Below are 16,432 nucleotides of genomic sequence, written 5' to 3' on the forward strand. Positions count from 1 at the left end.
GCATTATTTATAATAGCCCAATAAGTAATACCTAGCTCAAAAGACTATTTTGAGGACTAAATGAAGATTATTTGGAGGACTATATAAAATATATATAAAATATACAAAGTAGGACCACAGGCTCTGGTACAACAGACAATAAAAAGCTGTCATCATCATCATCATTATAATAAACAAGGGGAGCTGGGTGAGGTGGCTCACACCTGTAATCCCAGCACTTTGGGAGGCCAAGGCAGATGGATCACCTGAGGTCAGGAGTTCAAGACTAGACTGGCCAAACATGGTGAAGCCCCGTCTCTACTAAAAATAAAAAATCACCCAGGTGTGGTAGCAGATGCCTGTAATCCCAGCTACTTGGGAGGCTGAGGCATGAGAATCGCTTGAACCTGGGAGGCAGAGGTGGCAGTGAGCTGAGATCACACCACTGTACTCCAGCCTGGGGGATAGAGCAAGACTCTGTCTCCAAAAAAACAAGGAGAACCTTCCTTTAACTCTGGGCCATTCTTTGTTGCATATGCCTCCAAAGCAGCTCAGCTTGGGTAAATCTCACAAAGTTCCACTCGACTGTGTCTGCTTTTAGCCTCTCCAAAGAGGTTCAAAATCAGCCAAAAAAGAAGACATGCCATCCTATCTCTATTCATCAGCTCAACACAAAAGATCCCATTTGTGTGTGTGGCCAAAACTGCCCTTCTCCCTGCTCCCCTAGGTGAAGTAAGGATGTGAGGAAGCCATGGATTGGGTAGGAAGCTTTGAAAATGGCATCTTCCAAGGTTAACTAATTAGAAGATATTTTGCTTGTCATGTCACTCAAGCTCAAGCAGAAGATAGGCCCTAGTCATTATGCGGTGATATAAGCATAAAAATAGAATAAGTTTAAATTGAAACAAGTGGTGTTTATGAAGGGTTATGAGCTTCCAACTAATGAGTTAACAAAAAGTACAGAATAATTGGATTGTTAATTAGCACCAGGGGTCAGTTGCATAACCAAATAAAAAAGAGGTCCATTCATATATTCCAAAACAATAAATTTCCTAAATGTCCTACAGAGGTTTGCTAAGCACACAGACTGAGGTAATGAAACTCTGGTGGTTCCAGCAAAGGCAATGAAGTACCAATAAGAACATATATGTTGTTTAAAACCCTAATATAACAGATCAATCTACCCCAATATAGGGTAATATATTATATCATCTTGACCAAGTGAGACTTTAAAATACATTATTTCAGAAAACAAACACCGAGTTCTGGGGGCAAACTAAAATCTAGAGAAAGGAGTTGACTTTAAAAAGTTTAAGCAACCTAACAACAAAGTTTAATAATAAGAAAGAGAGGCTCACTATTGTCTTAGGTTTAAGTCACTTTAGAAGAAAAAACTGAATTTTGTGTAATCCCAGCACTTTGGGAGGCTGAGGTGGGAGAATCACGAGGTCAGGAGTTTGAGACCAGCTTGGCCAACATGATGAAACCCCGTCTCTACTAAAAATACAAAAAATTAGCTGGGTGTAGTGGTGGGTGCCTGTAATCCCAGCTACTCAGTAGGCTGAGACAGGAGAATCGCTTGAACCTGGGAGGCGGAGGTTGCAGTGAGCTGAGATCGTGCCACTGAACTCCAGCCTGGGCGACAGAGTGAGACTCCATCTAAAAAAAAGAAAAAAAAAAATCCAGGACCCCAGGGAATCCAGGAAATTTGGGGTTGAGTAAAAATTATTACCCAGAAGGTATCCAACTAATATTACTGAAACATTAGGAAGAAATCAAAATAAGTTTATCTCGAATCCTAGAAAGGTATTAAACAACTTTAAGGAAGACATAAATTCACCACATGGTACTTGATGTTTGGGATAGTTTAAGGTTAAATGTTGTAATAAGTTTTGTTGTTTTGTCTACAAAATGCATTTTGTGTATTTTGTATTTTAAGGTGTTGAAATGTTCAAAAGAATCAGACATACTAAGTTTGCAATTGCTGTTTAAAGGAGTTTAATCAAATTTTATATCAATACCTAAATGCTCACTCCACTGACATTAAGTTTCATATAATTGTGAGTGTTCCTCTCTATGCAAAAACTCTCTCAGACATTAAAGGCTAATCTACATGCCAGCAAACTCAGTCTCTGCAGAGAGAAGGACCATGACTCAAAATGCACCCTCTGTGCCGGGAAGATTTCTGTCTTAGTGTGCTTGGGCTGCTATATCTAGTACCACAGACTGGGGGATTTGAACAACAGAAATTTACTTCCTCACAATTAGAGCAGCTAGAAGTCTGACATCAAGGTGTCGACAAGATTCCTTTCTTCTGAGGTTTTTCTCCTTGGTTTGTAGATGGCTATCTTCTCTCTGTAGTAACACATGGTTTTTCCTCTGTGCCTATCTGTCTCCTAATGTCCTCCTCTTGTAAGGACACCTGTTATATTGGATTAGGGCCCACCCATATGAGCTCATTTTTCCTTAATTACCTCTTACCTCTTTACAGGCCCTGACTCTATAGTCACATCTTTAAGGTACTGGATGGGTGTTAGGATTTCAACATATGTGTGAATTTTGGGGAGCACAATTCAGCTCATAATGATTTCCAAGAACCAAGAGACTGAGGGCTCAAACACTGTGGGCAGAAGAACCCAGCCTTGGAAAGGATCTGTGATGGAAACTCTGGGGGTATAGAAAAGGAATTGAATGATATGAGGAGCAGAAATCAGAGAGGAGGGTGTATGCTGAGGAAGCGAGAGAGGAGCCCCAAGGGTTGTGGTACAGAGGCCCCTGTCTGCACACTGGTCATCATAATCTCAATGCCCAGGTTGTACTCAAGAACAATTCAATCAGAATGTCTGGGGGTGAAACCTGGGCATCAGTAACTTTTAAAGCTCCCCAAGTGATTCCAACTGTGCAGCCAAGGTTGAAAACATAAAGGTTTGATCACAAGGCCTTGAGCTCCAGTACCCTACACAAACAAAGTTAGACTAGACGATGGAACTTTCTGACCTCTTGCTCTGCAAAAGGTGGGGACGAATGGCCGCCACAGCCACACCATAGTAAATGGCAGGTGTCTTGATCATCTTCACTCTGACCCAGAGGGTCATCTGAAAGAGCCACTGGTTGTAATGACTCCTACTGAGAAATACTATATCTGACATTCCTGTCTCCCTTGACTCTTTCCAGGCACTTTACCACAATCTTGAGCTTCAGAGTTTTTCCATAGCTGTGTCCAACCCCCACCCACACTCTCCCCACCCTCTATCCCCAAAAAGAAAGAAAAAGAGGAAGTGGGAAGTGTGTTTAATATATTTGCAGATGTACATATTCACAAATATGTTGGGAATGTTTGAGCCATATTAATTGGGTGAATACTTTGACCCAATCCTTCAGGAATATTGAATCATGGGAATACTGTACTTAGAACAACACAGTATTACCATGGGCCTCTCTGCCCTGTGCAAATATTAGTCTTTAACTGGAATGACCAAAAACAGATGTTTCATATCTAGAATGTTTTCTCACAGAGAGTTTCAATAGAAATATTTTAGCCCCTCAGATACATCCAAATAAAATATTTGGTCTTGAAACATTCTATTTTAAAAGTCAGTGAGTTGTGGCTTCATTATAGCAGAAGAAGCCTGAATCAGAGACCTGTTTTCATTTTTCACCTTCAGGTGAAGCGAGAGTGAACAATGAAAAGTGATAAAATTCTGAACTCTGGTGATTCAGAGATGATTTTTTTAAAAACATGCATCCCTCATGTAATAAACCTGAGAAATGCCAGTGACATTTGCTATAAAACATGCATGGTGCCTCCTTTCATGCTTATTTGCATTATAAAACCAGAAGTGACTTTTGATTAGAAAAAATTGTCCCTGGGATATACTAAAATCATTTCATGTAGCCAAATTTTAGTCACACCTTCAAAGAAACATATCAGGGCATTATTCTGAGTGCTTTACAAATATTCACTCAATTAATCCACGTAAATCATATAAGGTTGGTGTTACTCATCTTACAGATAAGAAAGCTAAGGTATGGAGAAGGTGAGTACTTGCCTAAAGTTATTTAGTTAGGAGATGGTTTGAATTGAACCTACATAGTTTGGCACTTAATCATCTTCCTAAACAGAGGAGGGAGTGGGTGAGAAAACCAAAAGTTAGCTAACTTGTGAAACTGTCAGGTCTCACAGCCAATAAGAGGAGGAGACAGGGGTTAAAGCAAGGTTTATGGGACTGCCTGTGCCCTTACCTTCTAACCATTGCACAGTGTCTCTCTACCTTAGCAGGTGTCTCACTGTGGGACACTTGACTCTCAGTCTAATGATTTGTTCACTTAACTAATGATTCCTCTCCTTGTTAAAGACATTCGAATTTCAAACCATGATGTTATATGCTTAAAAATGGCTTGAAGTGTTAGACCATGTCTGAAGTTTAAAGATGACGTATTAATGCATATAGTTATAGAGGGAGCAGGAAGAGAAGTGAACAAATGATTGGCAGCAGGAGAAACAAAATTGTCCTATAAAATTCCAAATTTTATCTTTTCAGTCAGTTGTGACTCTTAGAGGAAACTGTAACTTAAATATTTTTAGTTAAAACCAGGACTGAGGCGGGCGGATCACGAGGTCAGGAGATTGAGACCATCCTGGCTAACACGGTGAAATCCCGTCTCTACTAAAAATACAAAAAAATTAGCTGGGCGTGGTGGCAGGCACCTGTAGTCCCAGCTACTTGGGATACTGAGGCAGGAGAATGGTGTGAACCCGGGAGGCGGAGCTTGCAGTGAGCGGAGATCGCGCCACTGCACTCCAGCCTGGGCGACGAAGCGAGACTCTGCCTCAAACAAACAAACAAACAAAAAACCCAGGAATATTTCCAATTTTGTTATGTACAATTTAGGAAACTTCTATCCAGTGATATATTAGATGTTAACCTATCTCTTTTAGAGATCATCTAGTTGGGTCTTGTTTTTTTAAAAATGCAACTTAATATTCTATGCCTTTTAATTGAAGTGTATAATCCATCTATATTTAATATAATTAATACTGTTGGATTTAGGTCTGCATTTTGCTATTTATTTTCTATTTGTCCTATCCTCCTTTCTTCCTTTTCTGCCTTCTTTTGGGTTAATCAAATATATTTGAGTATTCCATTTAGATTCCTCCATTTTTAGATATATCTTTGCATTTTGTTACTGGTTGCTTTAAGGATTACAATATGCATCATAACTCATCAGAGTCTACTTACAGTTAAAATTGTACCACTTCATTCAAAATATATGAATTTACAACAGTGTACAGCAGGTCCTCAAATAATATTGTTTCATTACACGTCATTTTGTTATAACATTGATGAGAAAAATGTTAATCCCCCACCAGGGCCACTGTCTGTGTGGAGTGTGCATGATCTCCTCATGTCTGCATGGGATTTCTTCGGGTACACTGGTTTCCCCCCACATCCCAAAGACGTATGTTAGGTTAATTGGCGTGTCTAAATGGTCCCAGCCTGAGTGAGTCTGGGTGTGTCTGTGAGTGTGCCCTGTGACAGAATAGCATCCTGTCCAGGCCTGGTTCCTGTCTTGTGCCCTGAACTGCTGGGATAGGCTCCAGCCTCCCACAACTCTAAACTGGAGTAAGCAGGTTGGAAAATGAATGAATGAATACAAGTTATTATAAAACAAAAATTCATTAAGTGTACGATAATCATACAAATGGACAACACTAAACGATGGGGTACAAAAGCACTTAGCAAGCTGCCATATTTATGATTGTTTTTGAAATGTATGGTGGTAGGTGGTGTTCCTTATAGTTTTCACTTTGCAAACATTTATTCCTGGATTCAACCCACTACCAGTATGACCACTGTCACTCACTCATCACCAAAAATGGCATTGATATCTGACTTGTTTTTATTAATTGTTCTTAAATGTATGTATAGCTCACACTTAATCCAGTGTTTAATATTAGAGGTGTTTTGGGTCTTTAATTAGAAGTTTAGTGATGTTTTTGTTACCAGAAATAGTCTATAGGAACATAATTCTTGATTATATCAACTAGCCTATGGTAAAATTAGTTTCCTAATATGTTGTTTCACATACAGTCACAGTTTCCAAGAAGCCACTGAGGTTTGAAGACTTAACTGTAATTTCATTTATGCCACCCTATTCTTTGTACTAGTATTGTCATGTATTTTACATTTATGTAGATGAGATTATAAATGTTACAATACAATGTTACAATTTTGCTTTAAACAACCAGTTGTCTTTTAAGTAAAGAGAAGAAAAAGTAGCCTTTTATACTTATCCAAATATTTGCTATGTGTAGTGTTCTTATTTCCTTTCTATAAATTAAAATTTCTCTTTGGTGCTGCTTCCCTTCAGCTAGAAAAACTTCCTTTAATATTTCTTGTAGTACAAATCTGTTACTGATAAATTATCTTGGCTTTTGTTCATCTGAAAATGTCTGTTTTAACAGTTTTATTTTCTTTCAACACTTTAAAGATGCCATTTTATTATCTTCTGGCCTTTATTTTTTTTTTTCTGATGAGAAGTAAACTGCCATTTGTGGTGTTGTCCTCCTGTATATAATATGCCCCTTGTTTGCTAGCTGATTTAAAGATTTTACTCTTTATCATTAGTTTCTACCATTTTTTTTTAGGTGGCATTTTCTTTGAATCTATCTGTTTGTTGTTTGCTTAAACTCTTGGATTTCTAAATTGATGTTTTTAACCTTTATTTGTTTAAATATATATTTTTTTTCTGCCTCATTCTCTATCACCTCTTCTTCTGAGACTCCAGTTGCATGTGTGTTAGACCCCTTGATATTGTCATATGGGTCCCTGAGACTCTTTATTGTTTTAAAACTTGTTTTCTTTGTATTCTTCAGATTTGATCATTTTTATTGGTGTCTTTAATTTTATTTATACTTTCTTCTCTGCTTCCAATATTCTGTTAAGTAATTTTCTTTAATTTCTGATATTTTGTTACCAGATTTAGAATTTCCATTTCATTCTTCTTTTTAATAGTATCCATTTCTTTGTGGTATTTCCCATCTACTCCATCCTCATGATAACTTTTCTTTTAAGTCTTTAAACATATTTATAATAGCCACTGCAAAGTCCTTGTCTACCAATTCCAACATTTAGTCTTCCAACTCTGCATCGTTTGAACTGGGATGTGCCTCTGGGGACAAAACTATATAAATGTGGCTCTTACCCATCCTTATTCTCTTAAGTTTGTGCTCAACTTTGTTCTTTTGTACCTTATAATAGCAGCTTTTTTTTGTAGTTTGTCTAAAGGTTATTATTGTATCTGCCGGAAGATTTGTCAGATATAAGCTTCTCTGCCATTACCAAGAATATAATTCTAAATTGAATTTTATATTTAAATTAAGACAGTATCCAAATAAGTCATTGATAGAGGTATTAGCATATTAATATCAGAAAGGATTTTATTAACAAAAATCAAAGAAACCCCATCTCTGAGTCAACATTTGATATTAAAGTAGCAAGTTAAATATAGGAGGGGACTTCAAGATGGCTGACTGGAGGCATCTGCTGCTTGCCTCCTCCACAAAGAGGAACCAAAATAGTGAGTAGATAATCACATTATTTTTTATTTTATTTATTTATTTTTTTGAGACAGAGTCTCGCTCTGTCGCCCAGGCTACAGTGCAGTGGCGTGATCTCGGCTCACTGCAAGCTCCGCCTCCCGGGTTCACGCCATTCTCCTGCTTCAGCCTCCCGAGTAGCTGGGACTACAGGTGCCCGCCACCACGCCCGGCTAATTTTTTGTATTTTTAGTAGAGACAGGGTTTCACCGTGTTAGCCAGGATGGTCTCGATCTCCTGACCTCGTGATCCGCCCACCTCGGCCTCCGAAAGTGCTGGGATTACAGGAGTGAGCCACCGCACCCAGCCGATAATCACATTTCTAACAGATCACCTAATAACACTGGAATTCAACAAAGAAGTGACAGTAGACAACTAAGACAAAGCAGAGGGGAGTGAGATAGTCAGCTCAGGGATGACAGGATCAGCTGGGAGTCTGCAGAGGCTCCTCAATGTGGGGAAAGAGTAAGTGAGTGACTTCCAGTGGTCCACATTCTCACTGCAGACTCTCCCAATCCTAGCCATGGGAGAGCCCCTCAACTCATGAGGGCCCTGAGACTAACATAGGGATCTGCCTGGAGACTGCATAACAGGATTGCTTCAGAGAGGGATCCCACAGATGCCTTGAGTCCTAAGCAGCTACAGCAAAGTGCCAATTTGAGAGTCCAGCTCCTACCAGCCTGCATCCTGCCCTGGGGCTCAGTAGCCCTTGCATCTCCATATCCATGGAGTCCCACTGACATACCTTGCATGCAGCCAGGTGCTGCTGCTAGTTGCTGCCACCAGGGCTGAAGTGCAAGCTATTGGGAGCAACCCTGCCACTCCTAGTAGCATGGCTGCTTTGAAAGCACCCTGAGGACAGGCTATCCTCCTTAAATCTGCCACCAAGGGCCCAAGTGTGCATGCCCCCCTGCTATACATTTAAGACTGCAGCCACTGAAAGCAACCCTGCTCTTCACAGGAGCAGAGTTGCAGCACAGCCACAGCTTCCCCCTACTTGAGCATTTCAGCCAGAGGGCTGGTGATCATCTCACCCCTGCCTACCACAGCCAGCATCTGCATGCACCTCGAAGGGGCCTGAGGACAGGTCTACATGGCCTAGCTCGTATCCACCAGTGCCCAGGCACGCCATTCAGGAACCTGGGGATCTCCCTTCCCCATCTACCACCATTGGCATGTGAGGACTCCTCTTGGGGGCCAGAGAACAGACCACCTAACCTGCTGCTAGTACCATAGCTGGCATTCACCCATGTGTATCACCTTCAGGCCTGGGGACTGGCTCACCCAGCCTATCATAGCCGTCAACACCACTTGGGAGCCAGAGAATTGTCCCACTACTGCTACTGTCATTGGCCACACTACACCCACTGCCTAGAGGCCCAAGGACCCACCCACCAGCCTGACCCACCACTGCCGCTACTGGCTCCCAAGTAAGCAGCCTGGAGGCCCAAGAATTGGCTCACCTGTACCTGCTAAAAACAATGCCAGTGTATACTTCCCTGGGAGCAAAGGACAGGCATGCTTGGCATGCTGCCACCACCATTGGGACCCAATGGCTGGCCCACCTGATGTCCCTGTCTCCAGTAAAACTTCACCACGCCCTCTGTTAATGATTACATCCTAAGCCACTGAGGGAACTACAGACACTCTTGACACTGTTTATAGCCGAAGAAATCAAAAAGAAACTACACTACTGCACACACCCTAATTCAAAGCCAAAGTACCCTACCAACCAGTGCCATAGGGACATCTTCAGGAAAAAGTCCTCTGCTATGAAAGCAAATTCAAAGAATTGGAAGAAGTGACCATTACACCAGATGCACAGATATCAACATGAGAACACAGGAAACATGAAAAAGCAAGGAAATATGACACCTCCAGAGGAACACAATAATTCTCCAGCAACGGATTCCAATGAAAAAGAAATTTATGAAATCTCAGATAAATAATTCAAAATGATTCAAAATAATATTTAACAAGCTCAGTGAGGCAGAAGAGAACTCAGAGGAACAATACAAGGAAATCAGAAAATTCAGAACATAAATGAGAAATTTACTAAAGACACAGATATCATAAAAAAGAACCAAATATAAATTCTGTAATGTAAGAATGTATTGAATAAAATATAAAATACATATGAAAGCTTTAACAATAGACTAGACCAAGCAGAAGAAATAATTTCAGAACTTGAAAAAGGTTTTTTGTTTGTTTGTTTGTTTTTGAGATGGAGTTTCGCTCTTGTTGCCCAGGCTGAAGTGCAATGGTGCGATCTCAGCTCACTGCAGCCTTTAACTCCCCGGTTCAAGTGATTCTCCTGTCTCAGCCTCCTGAGTAGCTGGGATTACAGGCACATGCCACCACACCCGGCTAGTTTTTGTATTTTTAGTAGAGACAGGGTTTCATCATATTGGTCAGGCTGGTCTTGAACTCCTGACCTCAGGTGATCCAACCACCTTGGTCTCCCAAAGTGCTGGGATTAGTGAGCCACCATGCCCAGCCAAAAAAGAGTCTTTTAAAATCACCTAGTCAGACAAAAATAAAGAAAAAAGAATGAACAAAACGTATGTGACATATGGAACACACCATAAGGCAACCAAATTATTTGAATTTTTGATGTCCCACAAGGTGAAGAGAAAATAAAAGGGATAGTAAACTTACTTAATGAAATTTAGCTGAAAACGTCCCAGGTCTAGCAAGAAATTTAGACACCTAGAAACAGAAAGCTCAGAGATTTCCAAACAGATAAAATTCAAAAAGGTCCTCTCCACAGCACATTATAGTCAAACTGTCAAAAGCCAAAGATGAAGAGAGAATTCTAAAAATAGCGGGAGAAAAGTATCTAGTTACTTATGAAGGAAGCCTCGACAGACTAATGGCAGATTTCTTAGCAGAAACTTTATAGCTCAGGAGAGAATGAGATTATATATTCAAAATGCTGAAAGGAAAAAAAGAAACTATCAGCCAAAGATATTACACCCAGCAAAGTTATCCTTCATAAGTGAAGGAGAAATAAAGTCTTTCCTATAGAAGCAAAAGCTAAAGGAAGTCTTCACCATAAGACTGGTCCTACAAGAAATACTCGACCAGATGTGGTGGTGCGTACCTATAGTCACAATTACCAGGAAGGCTGAGCCAGAGGATCACTTGTGCTCAGGAGTTCAAGGCCAGCCTGGGCAACATAGCAAGACATTTATCTCTTAAAAAACAAAAACAGAAAGAAAATTTAAAAAAAAAAAGAAAAAGAAATGTGTAAGGAAGTCCCACATGTGGAAGCAAAAGATGTTATCTATCCTCATTAAAACATACAAAAGTATAAAATGCACTGGTAGAGCAAACATATAAATAAGAAAAAGAATTCAAATGTTATTCCTACACAAAACCACTAAACCACAATGATAAATAATAAGAGAGAACAAAAAGAACAAAGGATATACCCAACAACCAGAAATCAATTAATAAAATGACAGGAATAGCCCTCACATAGCAATAAAAAGTTTGAATGTAAATGAATTAAACTGTCCATTTAAAAGATATAGAGTGGCTGAATGAATTAAAAAACATGACTCAACTACGTGCCAACAAGAAACTCATCTCTTCTGTAAAGACACATATAGACTGAAAATAGAGGGATGGAAAAAGATACCCCATGCAAACAGAAACCAAAAATAAGCAAGAATAGCTATATTTACATCAGATAAAACAGACTTTAAAGTGAAAAACAGTAAAAAGAAACAAGGTCATTATATAATGATGAGGAGATCAACTTAGCAAGAGGATATAATTATACTAAACATATATGCACCCAGTACCAGAACACCCAGACAGATAGCAAATATTAGATCTAAAGGGAGAGATAAACTCCAACACAATAATAGTTGGGGACTTCAATATCCCATTCTCAGTATTAGACAGATCATCTAGACAGAAAATTAACAAAGAAACATTGAGTTTAAGCTGCACATTAGACCAGATGGACCAAACTGACAGAGAACACTTCATCCAACAGCTACAGAATACACATTCTTCTCATCAACACATGGAGTATTCTCCAGGATAAGCCATGTATTAGGACACAAAACCAGTCTCAACAGATTTTTAAAAACTGTAATCATATCAAGTATCTTCTCAGACCACAATGGAATAAAACTAGAAATCAGTAAGAAGAGGAACTTTGGAAACTGTACAACTATATGGAAATTTAAATACATGCTCCTAAATGACCACTGGGTCAAGGAAGAAATTAGGAAGAAATTCAAAAAAAAATTGAAACAAATGAAAATCAAAGCACAACATGCCAAAACCTATGGGATATAACCAAAGCAGTGATAAGAAGGAATTTTATAACAATAAATCTGACATCAAACTAGAAGAGCAAGAAAAGAAGGAAAGAAATAATAAAGATCAGAGCAGAACTAAATGAAATAGACTACAAAACCATACAAAGGATCGACACACTGAAAAGTCTGTTTTTTGAAAGGATAAACAAAATCAACAAACCACTAGCTAGACTAAGAAAAAACAGACACAAATAGAATCAGAAATGAAAAAGGAGACATTACGACTGTTATCACAGAAATGCATAAGACAATCAGAGATTGCTATGAACAACCATACATTAACAAACTAGATAACTGTGAGGAAATAGATGAATTCATGGACACATATGACCTATGAAGACTGAATCATAAAGAGAGAATCTGAACAGACCAATTACAAGGAATGAGATTGATTCAGTATCAAAAGTCTCCCCACAAAGGAAAGTCCAGGACTGGATTATCTTCACTGCCAAATTTTGCCATAATTACAATGAAGAACTAACACCTCAAACAATTCCAAAAATTGAAGAGGAGGGACTTCTCCATAGCTTATTCTATGAAGCTGGCATTGCCCTGATATCAAAACCAGACAAGTTTGCAATAAAAAAGAAAATTACAGACCAGTATCCCTGATGAATTTAAATGCAAAATTCCTCAACAAATACAACCCCCAAAAATCCAGCAGTATACCATTATCAACTGGGATTTATCTCATGGATACAAGTACAGTTCAACATACACACATCAACAGAATAAAGGACAAAAACTATATGATCATCTCAATAAAAGCAGAAAAAGCATTTGATAAAATCTAACATCTCTTCATGGTTAAAAAAACCCTCCTCAAATTGGGTATAGAAGGAACATACCTCAAAATAATAAAGGCCAAATATGACAGGTAATACCATACTAAATGGAAAATTGAAGGCCTTTAGATCTGTAACAAGACAAGGGTGATCACTTTCACCACTCCTATTGAACATAGTACTGGAAGTCCTAGACAGAACAATCAGGCAAGAGAAAGAAATAAAAGGCATCCAACTTGGAAAAGAGGAAGTCAAATTGCTCCTCTTTTCAGATGACATGATTTTATATCTAGAAAAGCCTAAAGCCTCCACCAAAAAACTGTTAGATTTGATGAATAAATTTGGTAATATTGCAGGATACAAAATCGATATACAAAAATTAATAGCATTAATATACACCAATACTGAGCCAGCTGAAAAAGAAATAAAAATGTAATCCCATTTATAATAGCTATAAAATAATGACATATGTGGGAATAAATCTAACTAAGGAAGTGAAAGACCTCTATAATGGAAACTAGTGAACTATGATTAAATAAATTAAAGAGGACATAAACAAATGGACAGACATCACATGCTCATGGATTGGAAGAATTAATATCATTAAAATGGCCATGCTGCCCAAAGCAATCTACAGGTTCCATGCAATTCTTATGAAAATATCAATGTTATTTTTAGAAATAGAAAAAACAATCCTAAAATTCATATGGAACCAAAAAAGAACCCAAATAACCAAAGCAATCTTAAGCAAAAAGAACAAATCTGAAGGCATCATTATAAGGCTATAGTAACAAAAATAACATGGTATTGGTGACACATAGACCAATGGAACATAATAGGAAATCTAGATTAATTTACATATTTACAGCCAACTGATTTTCAACAAAGATGCCAAGAACAGACATTGGAGAAAGAACATCTTCTTCAATAATGGTGCTGGGAAAATTGGATATCTATATGCAAATAATGAAACTGGACCCCTGTCTCTCACTATAGATGAAAATAAACTCGAAATAGATTAAACACTTAAAATATAAGACCTGCAACTATAAAACTACTAACAGATAATAGGGGGGAAACACTTCAGGACATTGGTTTAGGAAAGATTTTATGAGTAAGACTTCAAAAGCATAAGCAACAAAAACAACAAACAGACAAATGGAACTTAACTAAACTAAAAAGCTTCTGCAGAGAAAAAATAATCAACGGAGTGATCAGACAACCTTCAGAAAAAGAGAAAATATCTGGAAACTATGCATGCAACAGGAGACTGATATTCAGAAGTTACAAGGAACTCAAACAACTCATCAATAACAAGAAAAACCCCAAATAATCTCATTAAATAGTGGGCAAAGGATATTAACAGATATTTTTCAAAATAAGACATACAAATGGCCAAGAGGCATATACAAAATGCTCAACATCACTGATCATCAGGGAAATGCAAATTAAAACCATGATGAGCTATCATCTTGTACCAGTCAGAATGGCTATTATTTTTAAAGACAAAAAATAACAGATGACAAGGATATAGAGAAAAGGGAATGCCAGTCACTGTTGGTGGGAATGTAAATTAGTACAACCTCTTCGGAAAACTGTATGGAAATGTATCAAAGAACTAAAAATAGAAGTGCCATTTGATCCAGCAATTCCACTACTGGGTGTCTGCCCTAAAGAAAACAAATCATTATATCAAAAAGATACCTACACTTGCATGTTTATCACAGCACAAAATTACAATCACTATGGCATAAATGTGGAATCACTTAAGTGTCCATCAATGGATGAATGGATAAAGAAAATGTGGTATATATACACAATGGAATACTATACAGCCATACAAAGAAATAATAATGTCTTTTGTAGCAACATGGATAGAACTGGAGGCCATTGTCTTAAGTGAAACAAGTCAGACACAGAAAGACAAATACTGCATATTTTCACTTATAAATGGAAGCTAAATAATGTATATACATGGACTGATAGACAATGGAACCTGGGAAGGGTGGAAGAGTGTGAGAGGGTAGATGATGAGAAATTACTTAACAGGTACAATGTACATTTTTTGGGTGACGGATACACTAAAAGCCCAGACTTCACCACTTCACAATATATCCATGTAACAGTATTGCACTTGTATTTCTTAAATGTATAAAAACAAACAAATAATAAATGAGATATATGTTTGTTAGCTTACTCTTTTCTGCCTGTGGAAAAAGTATCATTAAAGTATCTTCCCACTGCCATCTGTCTAATTCTGCTGTCTGCCATCTGCCACTCTAAGTCACGGTCTCCTAAAGAGACCAAACAGCTGTGGAAGGTCTTCATCAAAGGCTTGGTGAAACAACCAAAGGGAGTCTGAGGAGCCATTGTGGGCACTGGGAAACACTCACAGAATGTGTGGTAATGAGAGATCCAAACACCTAGTGCTCCAGGAGCTTTGGGTTTGTCACCTATGCCAATTTAGAGGAGGTGGATGCAGCCATGAATCAAGGCCACACAAGGTAGATGGAAGAGTTGTGGAAACAAAGGAAGTTGTCTCAAGCGAAGATTCCCAAAGACTAGGTGCCCACTTAACTGTGAGAAAGATATTTGTTGGTGCTATTAAAGGAGACACTGAAGAGCATCACCTAAGAGATACTTTGAACAGTATGGGAAAATTTAAATGATTGAAATCATGGCTGTCTGAGGCGGTGGCAAGAAAAAGGGCTTTGCTTTTGTAACCTTTGACAACCATGACTCTGTGGATAAGACTGTCATTCAGAAACACCATACTGTGAATGGAGATAATGGGGAAGTAAGGAAAGCCCTTTTAAAGCAAGAGATGGCTTCATGGAGCCAAAGAGGTCACAGTGGTTTTGGAAACTTTGGTGGTAGCTGTGAAGGTGGTTTTGGTGGAAATGACAATTCTGGTCATGGAGGAAACTTCAGTGGTTGTGTTGCTTTAGTGGCAGCTGCAGTGGTGGTGGATATGGTGGCAGTGGGCATAGTTGTAATGAATTCTGTAATGTTGGTGCATATGGAGGAGGAAGCCCTGGTTACTCCGGAGGAGGAAGCAGAGGCTACGGAAGTGGTGAACAGGGTTATGGAAACCAGGGCAGTGGCTATGGCAGGATTGGCACCTATGACTGCTATAACAATGGAGGAGGCAGAGGCAGCATTAGAGCTAGTAGTGGAAGCAACTCTGGAGGTGGCAGAAGCTACAATGATTTTGGCAATTACAACCGTCAGTCTTCAAATTTTGAATCCATGAAGGGAGAAAACATTGGAGGCAGAAGTTCTGGTTCCTATGGTGGGGGAGGCCAATACTTTGCCAAACCATAAAACCAAGGTGGCTATGGTGGTTCCGGTAGCAGCAATAGCTATGGCAGTAGCAGAAGATTTTAGTTACTGCCAGGAAACAAAGCTTAGCAGTAGAGGAAAGCTAGAGAAGTGATAAGGAAGCTACAGGTTACAAGAGATTTGTGAACTTGGCCAAGCACAGTGGTGGCAGGGCCCAGCTACCACACACACACAAAAAGGAACATATTTTAGACAATACTCATCTGTATTAGAAAAAAACTTGAGGACTGTAGTTGTGACTAATTGTATAACAGCTTAATGTTTCTGTTCTGTGGAAAGTGTAAAGCATCCCAACAAAAGGGGTTTAATGTAGATTTTTTCCACTCATGCTGTTAATTGCCAAATATAATAGTCTGTCTGAACATGATGCTGAATAAATATGTCTTTTT

At 38.7% G+C, this 16,432-nt stretch overlaps 1 pseudogene; it reads left to right on the plus strand.

Annotated features, from left to right (window-relative positions):
* Window positions 1-730: 730 nt before the first annotated feature.
* Window positions 731-16,088, plus strand: LOC100590804 (annotated as a pseudogene).
* The last annotated feature ends 344 nt before the right edge of the window (window positions 16,089-16,432 follow it).

This window comes from Nomascus leucogenys, chromosome 11 (assembly GCF_006542625.1).
Source record: "Nomascus leucogenys isolate Asia chromosome 11, Asia_NLE_v1, whole genome shotgun sequence".
Classification (NCBI taxonomy): domain Eukaryota; kingdom Metazoa; phylum Chordata; class Mammalia; order Primates; family Hylobatidae; genus Nomascus; species Nomascus leucogenys.